A 19,932-nucleotide genomic window follows, 5' to 3' on the forward strand; every position below is an offset into this window, starting at 1 on the left:
TGAACTGTAAACAGTTCGGTGTACACTCCAGAAAGCGAGAACAGCTGATTGCCGATTTCATGGGCGCGGCCATGCGAGCCGACAAGGACAGTTCAACAGAGAAGCAATTTGAACGCGAATGTGGCGCTAGTGGTAGGCGCAACACAGAGGCGCAACAATTTGCACTTCAAACGACGTAAAACACTAAAAAGTGAGCAGCGAGGGTGCTTGCTTGCTCATTTGTCATTATTTGGGCCTGTAATCCACATCAGGGTTCAGAATAGGCTGCTGAATGCCGATGGCCGGCACAAGAAAAACGTGTTTGCAATGAAAGATGAAAGTCACTGAAAAGGTTAGCCAGCTGTAGGGATCGAACCCACATCTTCTGGGAGTGGCTGGTTTGTCGTCCCTTCAAATGACGCACCCCGAAAGTCGCTGGAGAGGCGTGTTAGCTTAGCTCAATTGGTAGAGCCCTGGACCGCCAATCCAGAAGATGTGGGTTCGATCCCTACAGCTGGCTAACCTTTTCAGTGACTTTCATCTTTCATCGTTGATTTCTTAGGCAATTTGAGGCTTTGTTTGTATCTGTCCCTTCTATGTTGTTCCAGCCTCAGAACATCAGTTTATCTCGTGTTTGCAATCTTTTCTGTCCCGTTGCGGTTCAAGCGAATATACCTTTTTGTGCTTCCTTCCTCCCTTTTCTTTCTTTTTCCTTTCTTTATCGTTTTTTACTGTTGTCAGTTCGTTCCGGAGCCCTAGCTTGGAAAGCTGCTCCTGTTTACTTTTCGGTATAAATCGGAATGTGGAGGCAGGGGGAACAGTCCACCGCTCCTCGAGTTTTCACGGTGCTGGCTCTGCCCCCCCCCCCCCCCCCGAATTTTCCCTCCGGGGACCTCTTTGTATATGCCGTACTTCTCAATCTCGAACTCCATGTCACCAGCTCCGGTGGCGCAGCGGTAACGCGTGTGCTTGGAGACTGGGAGGTCCGCGGTTCGAATCCGCGCGCCGGCTGGGGTTTTTCCTGGGTTTCCCTCAATAGGCGTATGCCGGCACAGTTCCCCTGAAGTCGGCCCATGGACGCAGCTATCCTCCCCCGAGCGGATTCCGCTCGGTCTTCCACTTCACCCTTTCCTCTCATCCTCTCCACCACCCTTCCCGAGAAACATGCCGCCTAATCAGGCAGGCAGAGCTCTCGGGTTCCTCCCAACGACACTCCTCCTCCTCCCTCCTCCGAACTCCATGTCGCGCAGTGCTCTCCTTCAGGTTAGGTTAGGGCTCGCTCCCCCTTGCCGACCTCCGAGTTAGTGCGAGCCAGGTATCTCCATAATGGAAAACCTGAAACGGTCCACACCAAACAAATATCACCTCTGTGGATAATAATTTGAAGCATACAGATTCATCTCATATCTAAACCGATTGCCAGCAATTCTGCTCTTTCTGTTTCTCGAAAGAAAGAAAAACATTATGGAAAGAATTATGGAAATTAGAATGCCAAAATACCTTGCAGATGAGGTTTTCCTCCACTCGCATACGCGTAAGTGCGAAACTAATGTACACGTAGTCCTAGTTGTTTTATTTAAAAAAAATCTCTATTAAAAATGGCTACGACCACGAAGTATGCCTTTGTGGCACCCCGTTTATTTTGTGTGTGTCTGTGTTTCAGCTTGGACAAATTTTTATAAAAAAGTCACGAGAGCACGTTATTTTCACAGTTGAGTTCTACGGGCGCGTATCTTTTCCAAGAAAGATTATAATGACTAATAAGGATGACTAATCAATTAAATTCTTTAATTAACTCTAATAAGGACGTCTTGAACAAAAGCCAGATACAGATATGGGAGACAGTCCTAGCTAAAATCCACACCACGTTTAAAAATTTTGAAACACGTACGTGTATTAAAATATCCATCCCTGAATTTTGACATGCAACTGGGCCAAAACCGAAACCGTGGCAACCACGTTTGGGGTGATGGTCTTCACGGTACGGGATACTTCTGTATGTCAACTGCGCTCGCAACTATATTGTCTTGGCTCGAAAACCGTATGTTTCTCGAACGTAGAGAGGGGAAAAGGAATCACAAAACACGAATATACTTCAAGTACTCTTCTCCTTAGGGAAGTGAGGAAGCGAGAGATTTATTAACTCTACGTTGCACTATTGTCAGCGCGCTGAGCGGTTGAGCTGGATTTGAAATTAGAATTGGAAATGAATCAAAAATAATAATAAATAATACTGAAAAGAAAAAGAATGAAAAAGCGTTATCTGAGCTGATCGAGCTCGGTTTACTCAGGAAATTGTTGCACCGACCACTAGCGCCACGTTCGAACTTTCCTAAAATTGCTCCTCTGTTGAAGGGAGCCGGAAAAAATGTCCCCGGAAAAAATGTCCCCTGTGGAAAGGCTACCGGGAGATCCCGAAAGAAACAAAGCAAGGGTGTTGAGGTTAGGATCGCATGGTATTTAGACGGCAGTTTGTTGCAGCACGTTCACTGAGCATCCTGTCATTGTTAATGCTTATTCTGTGCTGTGAAATGAGGGTCAACGTATTTCCAAGCAATAAGCTGAAGGTCCCCGGAAGAAGTGTCCCCTGTGGAGAGGTTACCCGGAGTTTCCCAAAAAAAACAAAATCGGGGTGTTGAACAAGTGCAAAAAGTTGGGCTCGTTGATGGGATAGCATACTGCAATATTTGTGGACATAAGGTACAGACAGAACGTGCGACTGAACAGAACGGGGTGTTGAGGATACGATCGCATGGTATTTAGGCCGCATTTTGTTGCCGTACATTTACTGATCGTCCTGTCATTGCTGATGCTTATTCTGTGCTGACAAGTAAGGGCCAGCATGTTCCAAGGAGTTAGTTGAAGGTAAGCCTGTTCACAATTACCGTCTATAAGGATTCATTTGCTGTCGCATTTACATGGTGATGCTCACACAAGTGTGCTTTAATTTATCTATAGATGCAATAGGAATACCGCCAAAAAAACGTGTAAAGCTATCGAAAATGATTAATAAAAATTAATTAATGGGTTTCATCGCTTTTAAAGTGTGTAAAGCTGACGATAGTGAACGTGCAAATGCGGCTTCGGAATCTTTGTATGCAGTACACACCGGGAGAGAAGAGCCCTTTAGCAATTACTTCGCGGCATTGGACGGACGATACGGTTTTAACGTCAACCGAACACATGTGGATCAGGAAGCACATGAATAAATATAGAATTGCAGAAAAAAATAAAGAAATATAATGTACAGCATTTCCTTCTACTCGCCTCACCGTTGTTTCGTGCCTATTGAGAATAATATCATTTATTCACTCTCGTAACTTACTCTATTCCACCCACAGTTGTAGGTATCTAGTTGAATTTGAAATACCTTCTTTGGTATGATCAAAAAGTCGGTGCATTGTTTTGCGCTATATAATCTTACCTGATGGGCTGGGAACGTTGACATTTTTTTCGCGAACATTTTTCTCGGGGACATTTTTTCCGGGGACATATTTTCCGGGGACGTTTTTTCCGGGGACATTTTTTCCGGGGACACAGGTACATAATACGAGTGGGAGAGCTTCGGCAGTCTTCCTGTGGATTCGTGGGTGCATCAACAAATATAGGCATAGCCTTCGTGATGGCTGTGTGTGTGACAGTCGGTGTCTTTCTCCGTCTGTTACGTCGCGAGACAACTGTGATCACCGTCTGTGCGCGCTCAGGAAGCTTGAAATCTGCCCTGATACATATACAGTAATATATACCTTCAATATACGCTGATACATATACGGTCAACAAATTGGGACTTGCTTCACTGCAATCTTTCCCGGAGTTCACAAGAGACACTGTTTGTGGATTTATGCCTTACATTTAATCTATCGCAGGTCGTTCCACATCCTACCCGAATAACTCATGCCTCACAGTCAACCCTTCACTTGGTTTTAACCTCCCATCCTGAGCACATCACTTCTTTGCATGTCACTGATGGTCTCAGTGACCACAAGGCCATTTTCTTCGATATCTCTTCAAGTCGTCCAAATGTTCGTAAATTCAACGATAAAACCATATACGACTACGCTCGAGCTAACTTCCAAGCCATCAACGAGGGTCTTGAAGCTCTGTATGAAAATCCCTTTTATGGCAGCTCGCCTCACTCCATTGAGGATACCTCTTTCGTGACAACATAAACTACCTTACCGAGTACCTTGTTCCAAAGATAAGAGTGAAATCTTATGATCACAACCCTTGGTTCACGAAAAGTCTCAAAATCTTGCTAACCAACAAAAAGCGTTTATTCAGGAAGGGAAAGCGTCTTTGCGACGACGTATCATGGGCTAAATTTCACTACTGTCAACGGGAATACAGGCGCTCGATCAAGGAAGTGAAACACAAGTTCTTTACCATCGACCTCCCGTCTCTCTTGACGAATAAACCAAAACAATTTTGGAAAATTTTATCTCCGCCAAAATCCCACCTTATCAGTCTAACTGACACCAATGGCGATACTATCGCCGACAACGACTGCGCCAACGCTTTCGCTTCCTTCTTTTCATCCGTTTTCAACACCGATAACGGGTACACCCCAATTCCATTATCAGTAATCGCCTCCTCACCTATGGTCCCCATTTCTTATCAGCACTCATGGCATTTGTAACATCATTGAGTCACTTAAGCTGTCGTCAAGTGCTCGTTCGGACTCTATTAACCCGAAGGTTCTATACAACACGAGATCTATTTCCAGCAAGATTCTATGTTGCATATTTACTCAGTGACTCCAAGATTCTGCTTTACCGCAGGACTGGAAGACGGCGAAGATTGTCCCTATTCACAAATCAGGCAGCTGCCACATCGTTAATAACTATCGTCCCATTTCACTTACTTCTATAGTATGTAAAATTCTCGAACGCATAATCTTCTCCACGCGGACAGTAATCATCAGACTGACGCCGCTTCCTTAGACTTTCGCAAGGCCTTCGATATGATGCCGCACTCTAAGCTTCTATACAAACTCTATCTGAAAGAAGTGACAGGGCGCTGACAAGCTGGTGCATGATGAGAGAGGCGGTACCCGAGACGGGGAGGAAGAGGGACGACACAACAAGAATTCTCGAACACAGCAAAAATTTTTATTTACCAAAGCTCTATATATTCAAAAACCTCCGGAGAGGAGGAAGAGGAAGGAGGGAAGGCTTGCTTACGCAGTTGCCACGTGTACTAGTAATCTCACAGGTCTCCCTGAGCAACCTACGCCAAGTGTTCTTTTCTTTGCACAAAACTTGGGTCTCGGGGAAAACCTCTGCATTCACGGAGATGCTGCACGAGTTCGCTCGACACAAAGCTCCGTTCATTGTTGCGCCAGTGTTCCCGTAAACAATCATTGAGGCAGCGTCCCGTTTGCCCTACGTAGCAAAAGCCGCATTCAAGGGGGATGAATAGACAACAGAGCGGTTACAGGGCACTAGCGGGTCACGCTGCTTGGCATTGCACCCCTTAAAAACAGAAGAAAATGGTGTTAACTTGCTTAGCTTCAAAGCATTTGAAAAAACGATCTTTATGCCGAAATCCTTGGCGACTGCATAAATGTTGTGCGACACAGAGTGATGGTGCGGGATGACAGCAACTTGACCAGAGTGAGATTGGGGGACATCTGAAGAACAAGTGTTGTGATAAAATAGCTTTCGAAACAACATAAGAGCCCTAGCAGAAATGACATCATAACCATACCCAGCAGAACATAATCTGGAGCATTGGCGCAATAAACTAAAATTGACATGATGGAAGCAACTTTTTGTCACAGAAGCGTTCAACAAAAATGATATAGTACCGGATTTGACAATCTTAGAGTGTGAGCTAGATCGAGGCAGAAGAGGCTTGGCACCATCCTTACCGTAACACCAACAAATGTCTGACAGAGAAAAAATTGTTAAATCAAGAAACTTCAGCAACTGTCTGAGGGGTACTCAACAGGGAATTTAAGCTCGGGGACAAAGGAAGTAAGGGTGGCGACCAAACTCTCCGTTGAATAGACACTGGGATCAAAAAGAACAATGATGTCATCTACGTATCTTCGGACAAATAACACACTATCATCAAAACGGGAGATGAAAGACCGAATCGTGTTGTCGAGAACGTTCAAATAGATTTCAGCCCAAACCGGCGCTACCGATGACCCAAAACATACACCTTCAGCCTGAATAAAGGACTGATTATCCCAATTGATGACGGTGGATGTTAAATAGAACCGAAGAATAGCCAAAAAATCAACAACAGGCATACCTGCAGAGTTCTGAAACATAATCAAGTTGTTGTCAATTACATCTGAAATACGCTTGAGAAGGAGTGGGACATTCATCGAGTAATAAAGATCCTTGATATCAAGGGAAAACATGTTGAGGCGCGTGCCATGGAATTGTCTGAGGAAATCAATCAATTCCATGGAGTTACGTAGAGACAGGGAACCGGGAAGTGGCAAAGTTTTGAGAACACGTTGGAGGAAATCGGATACACACCTCTGCCAAGCGCCACGCTCGCTAACAACAACGCGGAGGGGCATGTCAGTTTTGTGATCCTTGAGCAGGAACTTGACTCTAAGGTCCAGCTCGCTCTCACCACTCCCTTTAAGCCCTTTGCGGGTTCCCTCAAGAAGTCCAAGGCTCTAATTCTTTCCATCCTTTCCAAAAATAACCACTCCTTGTTCAAACGTGTTGACAATTGCCGTGTCGACTCTCTTGCTGTCAAGTTCCTGCTCAAGGATCACAAAACTGACATGCCCCTCCGCGTTGTTGTTAGCGAGCGTGGCGCATGGCAGAGGTGTGTATCCGATTTCCTCCAACGTGTTCTCAACACTTTGCCACTTCCCGGTTCCCTGTCTCTACGTAACTCCATGGAATTGATTGATTCCCTCAGACAATTCCATGGCACGCGCCTCAGCATGTTTTCCCTTGATATCCCCCGGACGAAACGTCCCCGGACAAAATGTCCCCCGAAAAGGCCCCGGACAAAATATCCCCAGCTGCCGTCACTCAGCCGTCTGCCAGTCATCAACTGCGTTCTTGTTCGGCGGATTAAAACATCAAATTATTCAGATTTTTTTTCATTTAAATATGATGAATATTGATTAAATCACTGAGTTGATTTTTGTCTTCTAAGACAGATCTTCACCTCATGGCTTCCGTGTGCCACCTCGTAGTAGCGAAATCACTTTTTGAGCACATACAAAGAAGGGCGTCTAGACTTCTAACAGTGCGGCTAACAGTTACTAGCTAATGCAAATGGAGATCTATTTGAAAACTATATATTATGAATTACACCGAATAGTAATAGGAAAAAGAAATAACTGGAAAAGTTCTACGCTCGTGGAATGACCACCCGCCATGTGTAACCAAGTTGTTTGCCAGTGTGCCGGAGAGCCACTGAAGGGGTCACGTGACGCTGTATGCGCTAAAAGTCACTGAAGTATAATATATTTCAGGCTGTGGTTCATTTCCAGGCTCAGCCTCATCTTCCCCAGCGTCTCCAGTTTTAATTTACTATTCGAATTCAAACATAACATAAGGGAGGTGATTTAAATCTTGATTAATATTCATTACTTAAATCGCGATTAAAATCGGTGATTTAAATCTGGCTGATTTAAATCAATCAACCCTGCACATGATAGCATGAAAAACATTTGTCACATTTGACGTACCAACGGCTGTGCAACCGGACGGCATCTGGGGACATTTTGTCCGGGGACATATTCGGGGACGTTTTGTCCGGGGACATTTCGTCCGGGGACCATTTGTCCGGGGACATTTCGTACGGGGACGTTTTATCCGGGGACATTTTGTCCGGATCCCTGATTTTTTGGCTATTCTTGGGTCCTATTTAACATCCACCGTCATCAGTTGGGATAATCAGTCCTTTATTCAGGCTGAAGGTGTATGTATTGGGTCATCGGTAGCGCCGGTTTGGGCTGAAATCTATTTGAACGTTCTCGAGAACACGATTCGGTCTTTCATCTCCCGTTTTGATGATAGTGTGTTATTTGTCCGAAGATACGTAGATGACATCATTGTTCTTTTTGATCCCAGTGTCTATTCAACGGAGAGTTTGGTCGCCACCCTTACTTCCTTTGCCCCCGAGCTTAAATTTCCTGTTGAGTACCCCTCAGACAGTAAGCTGAAGTTTCTTGATTTAACAATTTTTTCTCTGTCAGGCATTTGTTGGTGTTACGGTAAGGATGGTGCCAAGCCTCTTCTGCCTCGATCTAGCTCACACTCTAAGATTGTCAAATCCGGTACTATATCATTTTTGTTGAACGCTTCTGTGACAAAAAGTTGCTTCCATCATGTCAATTTTAGTTTGTTGCGCCAATGCTCCAGATTATGTTCTGCTGGGTATGGTTATGATGTCATTTCTGCTAGGGCTCTTATGTTGTTTCGAAAGCTATTTTATCACAACACTTGTTCTTCAGATGTCCCCCAATCTCACTCTGGTCAAGTTGCTGTCATCCCGCACCATCACTCTGTGTCGCACAACATTTATGCAGTCGCCAAGGATTTCGGCATAAAGATCGTTTTTTCAAATGCTTTGAAGCTAAGCAAGTTAACACCATTTTCTTCTGTTTTTAAGGGATGCAATGTCAAGCACCGTGACCCGCTAGTGCCCTGTAACCGCTCTGTTGTCTATTCTATCCCCCTTGAATGCGGCTTTTGCTATGTAGGGCAAACGGGACGCTGCCTCAATGATTGTTTACGGGAACACTGGCGCAACAATGAACGGAGCTTTGTGTCGAGCGCACTCGTGCAGCATCTCCGTGAATGCAGAGGTTTTCCCCGAGGCCCAGTGGCGTCACCAGCTCCGGTGGCGCAGCGGTAACGTGTGCGCTTGGAGACTGGGAGGTCCGCGGTTCGAATCCGCGGGCCGGCTGTGCCGTCTGGGGTTTTTCCTGGGTTTCCCTCAGATGTGTAATAGGCGTATGCCGGCACAGTTCCCCTGAAGTCGGCCCATGGACGCAGCTATCCTCCCCCCGAGCGGATTCCGCTCGGTCTTCCACTTCACCCTTTCCTCTCCTCCTCTCCACCACCTTTCCCTTCCCGAGAAACATGCCGCCTAATCAGCCAGGCAGACCTCTCGGGTTCCTCCCAACGACACTCCTCCTCCTCCTCCTCGCCCAGTGGCGTCGGAACTATTTTTCCACTGGGGGAGCGAAAAAAAGTGCTACCATAAACATCATCATCATCATCATCACTTATTTTCCTTTGGGGCTCATGCTGGCGTTATACAGTGTTGCTACGCAAAGTGTAAACGTGCTCCTGGCAAATTACGACATGTGCATATTTGGGCTAGTCGGTATGAGTTCAGTGCGTTCGGTTTTTTGTACCTCTACGCAGTGCGTATAGACTTCTACGACAAGTAATGTGTAAGGAACTTCGGGGTACTTGTCCCCGGGAATCGTCGTCGCGGCATGTACGTGTGCCGGGACTGGAAGCGAATATCGTCTGATCTGCAAGCCTTCTGCGAATAAACCAGACTTTCCTGGGGCGGTCTCGAGCTCAGCAAGAGCCTACAGGTGCCCTCTGACTGGGTGTCACGCTGACGTTACCATTCTATGGCGACTCAATAAGAAAAGCCGGGTAAATGACAACAGCGGGTAATTTTGGACATCGGTACGGTGGAAAGTGAGGAGCCACCAATCAGGTTAACAGCTAGAATATATTCTACTATGACAGGTGAACATATACATAATATGAAGACAACAAACAAGCTGCGATACATATCTCTATCCAGAGGTGTTGCCGTCTCCGATGTCTATGGCGTTTGATAATCCTGTAACGCTGCTGCAGGCGACGACTTGATGGCGCTCCCTCGACGTTGCTGCTGCCGACGCATGAACACAATATCCGGTGCGACGTTTCGTCTCAGTCCATCGCACTTGTCGTACTACAGGTCTTACACGCCATCTCCAAGTGGGCACCCTAGCCACAACCGAATGAAATCTGTGGCTGCACCTCGCAAACCGACCCTATAACAACCCTCTGTCTTCAACCAGGCGGTTTCTTTGTATCCTTATTTCCCCAGATGTCTGGTGTCTTGCGTGCCGTTTGCGATTCCCGTTTGCGCCCCCCACCCCACCCCGTAGATTGAGTCTGGTAATGTTCGCGCCTCCTGGTACACACTTTCAGACTGATTTATTGCTCTTAGAAACTTCGACAGTGCACCTTGTACCACAAGCCTTGCCATGGTCAACTCCAGAACCCTGTGAACCTGACACCATTGGTATGTAGCTCTTCTGAAATGGTCTCCGGACACAGTGACAGTGATAGGCTCTGTGTTTATTGCTCTCTAAATTTATGGCCGCCGAAAGAACACATGCACGGGCCATTCCGTTAGACCGTAGTAGATTATGATGATGCTGTGCTGACACTGGGGGAACCGTGCTCCCCCATTCGTAAATGAGGGGAAGCCGTTGCTCCCCCTGCTCCCCCTGTTGCGGCGCCCCTGCGGCGAGGCCCAAGTTTTGTGCAAAGAAAAGAACACTTGGCGTAGGTTGCTCAGGGAGACCTGTGAGATTACTAGTACACGTGGCAACTGCGTAAGCAAGCCTTCCGTCCTTCCTCTTCCTCCTCTCCGGAGGTTTTTGAATATATAGAGCTTTGGTAAATAAAAATTTTTGCTGTGTTCGAGAATTCTTGTTGTGTCGTCCCTCTTCCTCCCCGTCTCGGGTACCGCCTCTCTCATCAAACTCTATCTGCTTAACCTCGACCCGTATGTCGTCCGTTGGATAGCTCAATTTCTGACTAATCGTACGTTATTTGTTACTTGCAACAACCACCTATCCCCAAATGTACCTGTGCTTTCTGGTGTCCCTCAGGGTTCAGTCCTCGGCCCTCTCCTTTTCCTTCAGGCATATCTTCCACGATTCGTCTCTTTGCTGAGGACTGTGTAGTGTACAGGCGAATCCTCTCTCCTTCCGACCAACTAACCTTACAAAGCGACCTTTCACTAATCTGGTGTTGGTGCAATGAGTGGCAAATGCCTTTGAACATTGCAAAGTGTCACATTTTGTCGTTTTCTCGAAGACGGGTCTCCTGTCTTCCTCCATTCCCCTACACTCTAAGTGATATCACATTAACCCGAGCAGATTCTTACAAATATCTTGGAATCCATCTTTCCTCCAACCTAACTTGGAACGAGCACATCAACCACATAATAACTAACGCTTCTCGCTCCCTAGGCTTTGTTAGACGCACCCTCAGGTTGGCGCCCTCCCTCTTAAGCTCCTAACCTTCACGGCTCTTGTACGAAGCAAGCTGGAATAGGGGAATTTGGGGCCCTCCCCAAAAGTATCTCTGCGACGCCATAGAAGCCATCCAGAATCGGGCTGCCCGTTTCATTTCCAACGACTACTAATTCAATACCTCTGTAACCGCATTAAAATCAAATCTTAATCTCGACTCACTCGAACATCGTCGCCGTCTTGCCAAGTTAACCCTCTTCCATAGGTTCTTTTTCATCTTGCCACCGCACCAATCGCCCATCACCCGCTCGAGTGTCATTTTCCCTCGCATCGACCACACTAATAAGGTCACACGCTTTGATCGTAATACCAATGCATTATCCAGATCATTCTTTTGTTCAACTGCCATCGGATGGAACAACCTCCCATCACCTCTCGCAACTATTATCTACCATACAGTGTTTTGTAACACCCTCTCCCGTTCACACCACCCACAAGACCACCACGTTTGTATGTCAGTAGCTATGAAATTTTTCTCCTCCCCCTTGTCATATTTGTTCATTATCTGTACTTATGTGAACGAACTCCCTGTTTCATGCTGTAATACTTGTTTTCATATAAGTTTGTACTGTCGTCGTTTCTTTATTTTCGCGTTTACTTACTGCTAATTGTGTTGTCCTTTTTTGCTTGCTTGTTTGTTTCTATCAAGTTGCTGTAAATGTATCTTACGCTCCAGTTCCCACTCCCCATGTAATGTCCTCCGGACCCTTGGGGTTCTCGAAACAAATAAATAAATAAATATGAATGTTATACTAGTGTGCGCAAGTAGTGCCTGATGTAGGTCCACGGTCTCGTCATGATACAGTGAGGAATACTGCGACACACTTGATTGAAAGCATTGGTGCGAGTTAGCTTGTTTCCCGACTGATTGTGCGCTGAACTGAACTTGTATTTTTGTAAAACAACTTCAATATAATGCAGTCGTAGAGAGATAGTTTCCTTGGTTTTGTGGCATATTGCGCTCACCTCATCTGCTTTCTCTTGGGCCCCGTTTGAGCTATCGCGGCCTCAATGGGGATCCTGACACATGGGTTGGGAAACACTGAGGCATACTGTATATTGTTACATGTGACATGTTGTATATGTACTGAAGCCAGCTTCACTGTTGTATTGTTTCTTCGCATGGTGACTTCTTCAACGTTACTTGAATGAGGAATGCGGAGAATGAGGAAATGTATGCCTTGCATATTCTGGATGTTCTCTAATTGCTGACCCCTGCTGTTGGGCTAAAATCCAGCAACTACAAAAAAATATTAACAAATGCAGAACAGGAGACAGAAACACACAATGACATGACTGAGATCATGATATGCTGTCAATTTTTTTTCTCTGTCTCTGGTTCTACATCTTATGAGTATGTGCCATATTGCCAGCACCCTTTCCCTCTAGCTACGAAAAGAGCCTCTCAGTAATAAAAATGCAGGTTGTCAAATGCACGTGAACAGTGCTTACATTTTTGGGGGTCTTCGCTCATCTAAGTTTATGGCAGAAAATGCTCCTCTAGTTCACATGGCATACTGAATATGAGTGTGCTCCACAGCCACAAACTACATTGTAAATTAGCACTGCAGTGTGTTTATCTGCACACATGAAATTACCCTTCGTAAGTGCATCATGCAAGCTCATTGATTCTGATGCTAATTGCTCATGAAATAACTTGGGGTGGGGTGAAAGACACCGGAATCACATGTTGCGTCACTAGCAGTGCTGTACTCACTCAGCAATAACATCACAAGCAGTGATTTTTCACTGAAGCCTGCAACTCAACGATGTAATTCACATCTTGATTGCAGAATAGTAAGCACGTGTTTGTTATTAATTGGTATACAGTTGAAACTTGTTAATGTGATGACGGTCATTCGCGTGGATTTTGGCAATAAAACCATTTTAGGACAAAAACACACCCGCCAAGGTGTAAGGTATGAAAAGTAGTAAATTGAGTGAGGCATTTTAAATTGCCTTTTTTCTTTTATATTTTCAATGCTGACATACATCAGCTTGTGTAACTGTCAATCTGGGCTATTCCAGGCAAAACCAGCCAGAGATGTAGCTTGACTCTCTTAAATATCACTGAAAAAAATTGTGTGCATTTTTTAGACGATGCATATATCGAATGTAAATCATAATTTTGTTTTCTTGAACAATGGGGGCGCGTTAAACTGTGCCGAAATATGAAGTCCCTTACGAGCTTCCTTCTGACATCTACATATATATCATTTGTGCGCTTTCTTTGCCTGGTGTTAAAGGGAAAGCACGGGTCTGCCATCCCAAAGGGCACGTAGAACGAGAATAAATCTAGTGACGTGGTGAGAACTCAAGAACGGAGCACATTTTGGGTCAAGTTTACGATACATTTCTGACAAATTAGCATTCTTGAAGGAGCCTCAGATTATTTATGCTTGTAACTGATTGCTTGTGATTAGCTTCACATAAAAATATCAAGCTGATCTATATTGATAAAGGAACGAATAACCGAGAGACACGGGACACGAAGACAAGCACAAGACTCTTGTGCTTGTCTTCGTGTCCCGTGTCTGTCGGTTATTCGTTCCTTCATCATCATGCACCAGTTAGTCTGCGCCCTATCTCTTTTATTGATCTATATTAATTGTTTAACCAAGTGTTTGAGAATATGAAGCACTTGCAAAAAATTACGTTTTTTTCAGATAGTATATTCACATATAGGTCGTCTAAGAGAAATCTTCCCTTATTTGTATAACTAGTCCTCTCTTGCAACATAATGAATACAGGTTTATTTTTCTTTAAAAAAATTTAAAAAAATTGTCACCATATGTCACCATGTCATGTGCTGCAGCTTGTTCGTCAGTTGAGGCCATCTAGGAAGCAAAAAAAAAAGATGCCTTTGTGGCTCTCTCCTGCGAAAATCGACACTCTGCTTTTCCATTTTGAGAACCTACAGGTGTATTTGTTCTTACGCAAGAAAAATGTTTCGTCAGCTCATTCATATCCCATCTGTATGACGCTATAGCCCACTTTGAACAAATTTTGCATTCAACTGTTCTGCCCAGTTCTACAGATTAGTTGCAGTCGCTGCTTCATAACAGCTTTGTCAACATGTATGATTGTTTTCACATGTCTGAAATCATCTGGAAAGTGAACAAATCTCATCATTTCAAGGGCATACCCTCTCCTATAGCACGTTCACAATCTTTTGGCATGTGTTTTCTGTAGATCTTATAGCATCAGCTGACCATATTGGCTCAGATCATGTCAGAATGCGTCGTAACAGCTTTTGGAAACAATTTATTATGATCTCGTGTGCCCTTCAACCACAATAGAAAGAAAAAGCCCACAGTCTTTCTTTCAGTGGAAATAGCTGTTTTCGCTGCATTAACAGAAGGTGGCTCAAAGTAATAGTACCTCCTTGTGGCCTGGGTGGAGCATGCCTCACTGTGCTTTATGTCCAGTAATTTCTTCTCCAACCGTATCTCTTTGGCAGTGAGCCACAACGTATGCAGTCTTCAAGCTTTCTTTCGCCAGGAAGAACAGCTTACAGCTCTGCAGGCATCAGAATATCCTCGCGCAATAGGGGGCTGCAATCTAGCCCTATATGTGCCAACGTTTTAAATGGTACTGCGAACACAGTCTTAGTACCCTTTATCACGGCACAAAGCAATTATGTCAAAGTCATGCTTGTGGAGGCAAAGCCATGCTTGCCAAAGCCAAAGAGGCAAAGTGATGCTTATGGAGGGTTTTATTATGCCCTGCTGGTGAGTGTATGGCTTCTGTTTTAGTGCCTTCTGAGTGTATGCCTTCTGGAACAAACCAATAAAAAAAATCTGAGGAAAGAAATATGCCACCTTCAGTTGCCATCGACCAAGCTAACTAAGTCAATAATGGTGGTTCTTATTCACTCTGCTCTGTGATTGTGTTCATGTTAATTCACCTGTTTGGTACTGTGGTACCAGCTAGCTTCCTTGTAGTGTAACATATATGTGACCGCATGGAGGACAAAGAGGAGGAATTAGCTAGTCTGGCGTAGGAGCTCTCACACTGGCATAGCTGGTAAAAAAGAAAATGTGGGCCATACATCACATAAAACCCAAATACCAGTATATTTTCAGCAACCACTGGTTAATTTCTAGTAGGTGCGGTGCATGTAGCGTGTCCATGGGCTGATTTTTTTTTTTTATTCTTAGGGAAACCGTATTTTTGCAGTTATAAGGGATGACAACATGTTCTACATCCGAAGTGGATGTACTAATTAGGTCTCGTTTAATTATTAGAAATAGAAGGTCGGTGCAAATGCAACGTGGATTTCCCTATGTGCCCCTATAGTTTTCAAAAGTATGCCCGTGACCATGTAGTGCGAGGGCATGGCTCCGAAATAATGGTTGTGTGAGAGTAAGTCTCGGAGCGTTCTTTTTGCCTTTTTCACTTGAACGTGAGGAAGAAACAACGCTGCAGAACTGCAAGCAGCACATTTAATGTAATGTCGTGCAGGATGCAAGTTTTACAGCGATTTCATATTTCAACACAATATTTATAAGCTGTAAAAATAGGTGCAAGGGTACAATACAATGAAGTAGCTGGTACCGTAAATTTTAGACCTCTTCTTGGCGTGGGTGCTTGGCATAAAGGGTGACCTGCTAATAAACGTACTTGGGGATTTCTGAATGTGAAGATCATAGCAGAGAAAGGAAGGCAAACAAATACAACAGAGGGTGCCATTCATTTCTCGCACTTCTGATTTCAGTTACATATTGCGCTTGGTTTTCTTCAGTTCCGACATTTGATAACCAGAATTCGCACTGTATATCCACGTGAATAAAAAAGATGCAAACATTTCTGTGAGAAAATTTCATGGTTTTTAAGACCTTGAAAATGGCATTCTTCGGTTCCAGTGTATTCAAAGACCAGTGAAAACAAAGTGCTTGAAGTATTATGTCTAGATACAGCTTTTGCATGGCAAATCGTTGTCTAGGAAGGTGCGCGAATCAATGTGGATGTACCTGAAATTAGAATCTTATTTCGTTACACTTTGAGACTACCGTATGCTGGTTACAAAAAATTAGGGCACCTCTGCTGACTCAAGTTATTCATCCGAGAGAAAATAGTTTTTTCTTGCAAACAAACAAACAATTTCTTCACATTCATATGCAGCTTATTTGCAGAAATGCATTTCGAGAGTCTGTCCAGTACCTGTTCCCTGCGTTTATCACAACGTAGGCTCACAAGGAAAACCACAGGCAGGTTCCGATTTCACGATTCCACGGTTCTGAGGCTGGAACACACACAAACACATACAGACGGACAAACACAACCCATCTACACGGTATCGGAATCAGGCTTTTTCGTCGATCGTCACTTTTCAACTCTACGATTTCACAACCAAGGCAGCCCTGCAGGAGAATGGCGATGTTCGCGACAATGTTCATAATATAGCAGGTGTCCACCATAGCTGGAACCAACACCGGGAACTCATTTGGTGACACGACACGAATTCAGAGTTCGACATACTCAAATTTGACAGACGAGCAGCAGAACAAATCATTAACTGCAGTGTCAACATAATCCTGATAGCCGCCGGAGAATATCAGTAAACGATTCGGCCAGACTCGGTACTCTCGTTCCCAGCCTACCGCAAAAAGCCTCACCCTGCGGGGAACTATTTTGAGACGCGGGAGCCAAAAGCCTTCACTGCTCTGAGGCTGTCGTGCCTGTCGACCAATCACAGACGTTTTATTTTGAAAGTTTGCATCTGAAACGTTTGTATCGCAAAAGTTGATTTTTACGGCTTTATCTTTACACGGTGGATTTTTTCGTGATTTATTTCGAGGAGTTTATTCTCGAAGTTTATTTTGCGAAGTGTAAACCAGAGTGATCCCGCAGCTAGCATCAAACTCAGATGCGTCTTGCGACCTCCTAAAGAAGCAGGGGTCGGATTCACAAAGAGCTCGTGCGACGGAATCTGTCGTAACTCCGTCGTACGGGAAAGTTACGACGAAGTGTAGATTCACGAACGGCACGCGTCGCAAAATCTTCCCAGCTTACGGCGGAATCCTGCGAGAGCTCCCGAGCAGTCTTACGAACAAAGATGGCGGCGTTATTTGGCAGAGGTGGATTTTGAGACTGCAAACAAAGACTCCGTAATACGCGCCAACGCATTGCACTTTGCCACAGAACCTTCGAGACCATCCCCGAAGTTACACTGAGGCACTTTTTTGCTTCGTAACCTTCAACAAATGCTTCAACTTTGTGCTCCGTAAAATCAGGCCGCAGGGATTTTTCAAGCTTCCCCTACACACCGCTAAGACACCCCCAACACCCCTCCAAATTGTCTGCAAGAAAGTCTAAAGAAGCTATAAAAGCTGCAAAACTGAGTGCGACACACCGCTTTCAAAACACCCTCACCCACCCCCTCCCAGAGACGAACATACTGGGAATATATTTGCTGTGTCATCGAACGCGTTTCGCCTGTGATTGCATGGCATCCATTATGGCTACCGAAAGACCGAGAGCGCGTGCAGTAACAAAACATTTGGGGACGAACAACTTCGTCTTCTTCTAATGGGACGACTCCTATTGGTGCGATTACAAATTTTCGTCATCGTTACCATAGCGAAAACATAGTCTCGCACCCTTTGGCTGTTTCTCTCTGAGCTGCACGTGACAGGAAGCGAGCAACTTCCTCTTCCTCGTCAAAGGGGGTACCCTCTCCACTACGATAGCTTTGTGAATCGCGCTTACGACGCCGTCGTACGCGCGTCGCAGGCTACGACGTCTTAGCGCATCTTAGCGTAACGTACGATCGCGTTTGTGAATCCGACCCCAGGGTTTCCCCCTTTTTTTTATTTTTATTTTTTGACGTACAACTCAACTGTAGAGCAAGGAAGGCTTTATGAGTACGGACACGTTTCTGAAGTGGAAGTGTTTTCGAACACCCGGCAGGGAACAGTGCGGTGATAGCAACATGCCTTTTCTCAACTATAGTCTTCCCGTTTCAGCTTCATGCATATCTCAGGCGTAGGTTTTGTGCTTATCGACATTTTCCGAAAAATTTTGAAAAACATTCTCCGAATGATTTTTTTTTTCTTCTTCAAATTCGGCATATTCCGAAAAGGCGGACCGCTATGCGGACGTGAGTATGGTCATATATGCTTACGTTTATTACAACAAAAGACATGTTTTCCTTGATGAAAGATGAAAGATGAAAGTCACTGAAAAGGTTAGCCAGCTGTAGGAGTCCAACCCACATCTTCTGGATCGACTTTCGTCTTTCATCGTTAATTCTTAGGCAAATTGAGGCTTTGTATGTGTTTGTCCCTTCGATGTCGTTCCAGCCTCAGAACATCAGTTCTCTCATGTTTTCCTTGTTTGCCTGTTTTGTACGGACTATAAACGGCATTGTTCATTTAGTATTTCACTTTTGCTAGTTGGTTGTTTCCCTCACTCACAAAACTTCGCGTGCAATTAAATCGACGCTCGCATTCGGACATCCCGTCCGTCCCGACAGAATATAGTTGCAGGAAGAATCTGATTTTAATACACCATATAAATATCGATAAACACACCCTCAATTCTATTGAAACTAAATGCCGAAAAGCACAAACCCATGAAGCGACACTGCGAGTGTAAAGCGGGAGCGGCCGGCAAATATATAAACACGGTGCTGCACTGGTGATTCCTCAGTCGGCACGAATTTGCGTCTGTCATTGACTTGCCACAGTGGCGGGGATCAATCCCAATTTCGGGAGGAACTAACAGAAGCCGTATTGTTTCCAACACCAGTTATTTTCTGCTACGATGAAACTTGCGTGCAAACAATATGCACAGCAGATCACATGTGTACAGAGGTTTTACTTCGATGCTTTTGATATACAACGTAGTAAAATATATGGTATGCAGACTGCAGAAATGAAGACGTTCACATATTTACTGTAGAACAGGACGCATGTATCACATGAGTAGAATTTGCAGGATAGATCATACTTCGTTGTCGCGTGAAATGACGTGTATTCAGCGTTACCTGCGGCCGCGTTTGTACAGCCGGGCAGGGAAACGATAAAACCTCATACTTCCCTTGGTCTTCGGAACTGCAAAGAAGCAGCAATATGAGTCATGCAGATTTGGGGTACCCGAAACATACTGGTTATTGCAAACTCCGAAAAAAAAAAAAAAAAAAAAATCAACAGCAGCTGCACACTGCATACGGCAGGAAGGAGAGAGCGGATTCGCCTTCAGTGCCGTTTCGCACCTCCTCGCCGCTTGGGTGGCTTGTGGCGCTGTCGTCGCCTCCTCGAAACACTAGTGCACAGAGCCTATAGTTTTTTTTATGAAAATATGTCTCGAAAACAAAAAACCCTGTATAATTAAGTATATTATTTCGAATTGTTGTCAGTAAGGTGTCAGGTGTTCATGATATTAAATGACTGTTAAATGTTGCTTTATGAGTAGTTGCCAGTTGAGCTTGACGGACGATCATGAGGAAAAGAAGTGGGGAATATTTCGAGCGGTATAACTGGTCCCGTCTGACACTAACAGGCGGAGGTTGAATCTGTAACCAGCAGATACTGCTGCTCCTAAGGGCATGTGCGTCCTGTACCGACTGAACTTGCCGGTATATCTAGTGGCTCTGTTTTCATTATCTTCGATGCTCCAGGTGAACCAATAAAAAAAATTCGATCAAATGACCGCTGCCGTTTCGGTCAAATGGCTTTCGACCAAAT

General features: G+C 44.8%; 1 non-coding gene across 1 annotated transcript; it reads left to right on the forward strand.

Annotated features, from left to right (window-relative positions):
* The first annotated feature begins 426 nt into the window (after positions 1 to 426).
* On the forward strand, positions 427 to 499 carry Trnag-gcc (transfer RNA glycine (anticodon GCC)). The gene has a single exon. It is a non-coding gene; the product is annotated as a tRNA-Gly (tRNA).
* Positions 500 to 19,932: the final 19,433 nt, after the last annotated feature.

This window comes from Ornithodoros turicata, chromosome 6 (genome assembly GCF_037126465.1).
Source record: "Ornithodoros turicata isolate Travis chromosome 6, ASM3712646v1, whole genome shotgun sequence".
Taxonomy (NCBI): Eukaryota; Metazoa; Arthropoda; class Arachnida; order Ixodida; family Argasidae; genus Ornithodoros; species Ornithodoros turicata.